The 6,088-nt window shown below is 44.4% G+C and overlaps 1 long non-coding RNA gene across 1 annotated transcript; it reads left to right on the forward strand.

Annotated features, from left to right (window-relative positions):
• Positions 1-32: 32 nt before the first annotated feature.
• LOC102253911 lies at positions 33-6,088 on the forward strand. Its single transcript, XR_001363881.1, has 3 exons — positions 33-283; positions 3,274-3,341; positions 5,389-6,088. It is a non-coding gene; the product is annotated as an uncharacterized LOC102253911 (long non-coding RNA).

Genomic DNA, 6,088 nt, shown 5'->3' on the forward strand with positions numbered 1-6,088 from the left:
CGGAGGGGGGATGCTGGGCTTTCCGGTCTTGCTTAGTGTGCTTGACCAAAGGTGACTTCATGGTCTAAGGTCGTGCCCTCCCCCCTTCTGAATCGATAATTTAATGTGACTTATCAGAAAGGGAAAGAACTGTTTACTTTAAAAGCCTGGATTCCATAAAGGGAGAGGGACAAGGCCTAAAACCCACAGAAGCCCGGGACTCACACTCACGGCCGCCCCCAAGCAGAACAGGGAGCCTGGACCAGAGAAGGGGCCCTGGGCTGAGGACTCGAGCAACTGAAAGGTAAGATCCACTCTTCCCATGAGCCCTCCAACTCCCCGTGTGAGTTAGGCTGTTCTTCTGGAGGCTCACCGATTTTCAAAAGTGGGGGTGAGCTGTGACCAGGTGTTTAAAAAGACCCCACACGACACCTGAGCAAGGTGCAGCGGCAAACACGGCCTTCTTGAATGTGTCTGCCATGTTTGTGGCTTCTTCAGAAAGCCTCGAGGTTTTTCTAGGTGTTCTTCTCGCCCTGCAGAGGGAAAGGAGGAGGCGAGGGAGGAGCCGAGGGCCCAGAGGCGGCGTGGGCTTTTTTCTGCCCTTGGCGTGGCGGTCATGAAGCTGCACCCTGCTCTATGGTGGTCTGATTTAACGATGGCACCAAGGCTTGAAGGTCCCACCAGGAGTCTGACTGGAACTAGGAGGTTTATCCGACCAGGAATCCCTCCTCTGCCCAAGCTTCTGGGCAAGCACATGGCAAAGCTCACGGTTTTGTTCTTCAGCTTCTAAAATGCCAGCGTCAGAGCTGTTCAAGCGTCCGCCTCGGGCTGGTCCATCCACAGCACTGGAAATAGCTGGGCACCTGCAGAGAAATGGTGCCCAGGAGCCCCCCAGCCTCAGCAATTCTCTTACAAAGAGTCTGTTGAGACGCCGACTCAGCTGAGAAGTTGCCCAGTGACCCCCTCCTCACCCCTGGGTGGTGACAAGCATGGTCAGGAGCATCCGATCTTCCCTTCTGGACAATGTCAGTGAGAAAAGAAATGCCGCGTTGCTCCCTACTGACAAGGAGGTTTCTTTTTTCAAATGTCCATGAACTTTCCAAGTGACAGGACTCAGACTTATGATAGGGACTCTCTTTGCCTTCATCTAAATTCTAAACTCTAACAAAGCCCAAAAGAATCAAATGGATGCATTTCACACATCTATTTGAAATGATAGTGAATGTGGGTTTGGAATTAAGAAAAAGCATCTCCATTTGGCTTTTGCTTTTAAAGAAAACTTTATTTAGTTTTTGGTCCTGACGGATCAGGTTTTCTGCAAGGTAACAACACTTCATGATCCCCAACGCACTCTTTTCTCAGTTCTCGGGGGTTGGCCCTAGAATGTCCTCGGCCCCTGGGAAACAAACTATGCAGGCAAAGGCAAGCTGCTCATGCCCAGATCTGACTTAAGAGAGAATAAGGAGTTTTATGACATTCCTGGTACTTGTGAATCAAAGGCATCTTGCACAAAGCTGTGATGCACACAAAATAGTTACAGATGGAAGTATTTGCTAGAGGGCTAGGCTTTTAAAGGCTTCCTCTGTGATGAACCCCCCTCTCCCCATTAATGGGAAAAAAAAGAGCCCATGACATACAAAAAGGGGCAAGCTCGGTCTTGCCAGTTTCTCATACCCACGGGCTCAATGGGAAAACTGCATTCGGAATTGAGCACAATAACTAGAAATGTCTAGAGATTCAGTCCAGGTTGGGAAGGGGAGGGAAGGTTACACCAAAACACTGCACAGAAATGTTGTAATAGCCGTTTAGGAGTGCCTAGCACTGACCTCTCTCAGGAAATCCCAGGAAACAAGGCACAAGAAGAGATGGGGAGAGCGGGATGCGGCTGAGATCAGAGGAGTGACCCCAGCCCTCGAGGCCTTTTCTAAGCTGTAGAAACTGTGCTGGCATTGGGACCCATCACCTTGATCAATGTCCAACATCTTTGCCTTAAGCATTCCTCTTTTTTTTTTTATAGGAAATAACGGGTATAATTATGTCTTAACCACCTTATGAACTTTCTAGTTTTTATGAACTGGTACTATTTAAGTTGTTACATTTGAAATTACCAGATCAAAATATTTTTTTATATCTGCAGAATGAGAAATAACTATGAGAATTAAATATATATATTTAATATATATATATCTTCCTATTAAGTGGCTGACTTCCTTTGGATATATACATACCCAAGTAGATCCTGGCATTAACCACTTCTCATTTTCTTGTTAGTGACATATTATTGGATGGCATTTGGAAAAAGCAAAAACATTCTGCTTGCTTGTTTCAACCGCATTGCAGGTTGGCTGAGTTTAGCCTGCAGAAACAATCAAAAAAGTAATAAGATATGATGGCCATTAGAGCTATGTTTGAAATTTGTGCACAAGGCTGAGCATAACAGGCATGCAATAAATGTGTTTATTGATCAATCATACCATAAAATTATTGTACTGCATAATAAAGTATTTCACTAATAATTTGCTAGGAAATTAGCCTGAGGCCCATCTCTCAGCACAGCACTAACTTGTCAAGCTTGTTGACAAGCAGCACAGACATAGATAGGTAAGCTCTACCCACACAATTTCAGAAGAGCCTGTGCAAGAAGGAATTTTTATTAGGAATGCACACACACACACACACACACACACACACACACACACACACACCCTGCTTACAAATTGTTCAAATTCTAATTATTTTTCTCAGTACAAAAGTACTACATGACTTGTAGAAATTAATAAATGCAGAGAAACAAAAGGAGGGGGAAAAGGAAACCCTAATTCTACCATTCAGATATAACCATGGTTATTATTTGATGTTTTGGCCCCTGGCATGTATGCATTTTTCACGAAAAGAGGCTCATGCTGTGTATATTATTTTGTAAACTACCTCTTCATTCAATAACATATCTTGAATCTCTTTCCAAGTCAACAACCTTTTTTTTTTAACATCAACTTAAATGACTAGGGTGTATCATAAATACATTAACCTTCTATCTTTGGACATGTAGGTTGTTTGTAATTTTTATTATTATAAACAATGCCTCCGTGGACAACCTTATAGATAAATCTTTCTATAAATTTGTAGGAAAAAATAATTTTTCTCCAAATTCAAGGACTTTTTCCTTGAGATATTTTTCTTAGACCAAAAAAATAGAGGTTTATTTGGGGAGGAGTTGGTAAGGTCTACCTGTAACACATTAACTTCCTCTCTTCTTCCCTGTTTACTCTTCCTCCCGGTTTCTGTCTTTTGCAGATTATTGAAAGCCAGAGCACACAGAGCTCACCGGGGGGAGTGGAGGGGCCGGATGCTGCTATAGGACTGTAAGTGAAATGGCCCAAGCCCTTACCCCTTACAGGGCTTTCCAAGCGTGTCCTACCAGGACCATTTTAACTAGCAAATCGTCCACCTCCCATGGACTTTTCCCAAATGAACGAAGAGATTTCTGAAGCCTATGGTCATGGTCAACAATGTCCCTTGAGTGGCCAGGAAGTGGGGGTTTCTGTTCTAGGGCCCTCAGTCAAAGACAAAGCAGATGAGCTTGGCTAACTTGTTAGAAGGAGCAGTAAGGAAGGCAAGAACCAGAGACAGTTAACCACACAAGTATGTCCACCATGACTGCACCCCCAGGGCCATCTAAGGGTTGTTGGTGGTGTTGGGGGCCAGCTGGAACTCTGGAGTTCTATTTGGTGTCAGTCGTGACAAAAGTGCCAGGTGAAGCATTCCACCAGCAGAGAGAAGGTCTAACGGTGGGCCAGGTGGCACTATCCCGCGGCCCTGCCAATGGCTGCACCCCGTAAAGGCAAGTCAGGGCACGGACAGAAGCCAAAGGAAGTCAGCCACTTAATAGGAAGATAAGCAAATCAACACTGTCAGAAAGGAAAGAAAAGAGGCTGGGTGGTACCTCCGAAACAAATATAATGTTTTATATCAATGATATCGCCCTAAAACTGAAAAGCAAAAAATAAATAAAGGCTCCAATCCTCCAGTCCTGGGAGCTGAGTGGCTTTCGTAGTGTGCTGTAAGTGCACAGTCTGGGTTGAAAAGGGTGATTTATGGTCTGCGTGTGAATAACCATTTTTACTGAAAAACGCAGAGGGTTCACTTTCCATTGTTAGGAATGAGCCTGCAGCCCTAGCTGGTTTGGCTCAGTGGATAGAGCGTTGGCCTGTGGACTGAAGGGTCCTGGGTTTGATTCTGAAGGGCATATGTCAGGATTGCAGGCTCAATCCCTAGTAAGGGGCATACAGAAGGCAGCCAATCAATGCTTCTCTCTTATCATTGATGTTTCTGTCTCTCTCCCTCTCCTTTCCTCATAAAAGAATGGGCCTGCATATATGCATAACCCATGGACACAGACAATAGTGCAGTGAAGGCCTGGGGTGGGGGTGAGGGAGTGGAGGGGCCAATGGGGAATAAAGGGAGACATCTGTGATATTTCCAACAATAAAGATAAATTTAAAAAAGAAAAAGAGAATGGGCCAGTTTTTGGCCCAAGCGAGGCTCTGATCAAATGTTAACACTCGGTTCTCCTGGGATAAAAATAAACTGGCCCCCTTCTCCCTCCTTTTCCAGCATTCGGGAGAAAATAAAATATTAGGTGAAATGCTTCATTTCCCCTCATTCTCCATTGTGGGCAGGAGTGCATATATCAGTTAGAAACCATTTTTAACAGGAAACCCAGTAAACCAGAGGGATTTATTCATTGGAGGCTCCCATTTGCAAGAAAATGACTATTTTTCATGAAAAATTGAATAGTTCCCCCCTCTCTCTCCATTTTCCTCATTCCCTTCCCTCATCCCTCACCCACTACGATGGTGGAAAACAACTGTGGTGAATAAGATTTAAAATCAGGATGTCTCTGCATCCAATAGACACTAGCGAGAGTAGTTTACAGCCCCTCTAAAAGCCATATCCCCAGGCAAAATAATGTTCATCTTCTTAGACTGCAGAATGTACCACATTTACTGATGACGGGTTGAGATACATGGTGAGGTGAGAGTTGGGGAGGACTCAGTCATATGATTACGGATTATAATGGTGACCCACTAAGTATTCATTTGCTAAAATCGATGCCCTCTGGGGATTCTTTCTCTCTTAGCCCTTTTAGGAAACTGACTTCTCACCCATTTCCATGGGGAGTCTTTCTTCCTGTTGTCGGGAGGCTCTGGGGGTGGTAATAGAACATGGATCCCTTTATCAACTTGAACACATAAGCCTGACAAGCGGGGGGCTCTGGGGGTGGTAATAGAACAAAAGGATGTGGATCCCTTTATCAACTTGAACACATAAGCCTGACAACCGCGAGTCTTCATCTCTTCCGGGTGTTCGAGATGCTCCCCATCCTTGATCCTTCTTTTCTCCGCTCAGGTTACTGCGCGAAGCTGGTGAGGTGCCTGGTGATTGGTGGCCAGGGTGGATGGATGTGCGGGTGAAGTTAACACCATCACAGCCACAGACGTTCCTTAGCAGAGCTGTGGAGTGTGACAATGGTGTTTGTGTCCAAACTATCAAACGCCATTATCACACTAAATAGCTACTGTTAGGCAATCCTTCCGCTCAATAAATGCTTTGGCATCTGTTTGGAATGAGCAAGAAGGTTCCGCTTAGAGCAGTGTTGCCAGTTTTGTGTGGTTACTGAATAAATTCCGGTCCCTTTATGCTCATAACCAATATGTCATCTGAACTGTGCCTCTCGCATGCTGTTAAATACTTGAGTTGATGATGAATGTTCTTGTTTTCCTGAGCCAATAAAAGGATCACAGAGCTCCCCTACCCCCAAAGCACCCAGCCTGAGGCTAGGCACATGGTAATTGTTCAACCCACGCTATTGAGTTGAAATGAATAGTTAAGCAAGTGTTAGACACAGAAAACTAAAACCAGGTTAGACCTACTAGTAAGTTATGCAAACCACAGGTTTATCGGTACAATATTAAGGTATGTGGGTCTTTTACTTTTCATCATTAAAAAACGTAAGTTTTCTAATAACTGACCTATCAGAAATTCTAGAATAATAAAAGAATGGGCCTGCATATATGCATAACCCATGGACACAGACAATAGTGCAGTG

The sequence above is a fragment of the Myotis brandtii genome, unplaced genomic scaffold (assembly GCF_000412655.1).
Source record: "Myotis brandtii unplaced genomic scaffold, ASM41265v1 scaffold457, whole genome shotgun sequence".
NCBI lineage: Eukaryota > Metazoa > Chordata > Mammalia > Chiroptera > Vespertilionidae > Myotis > Myotis brandtii.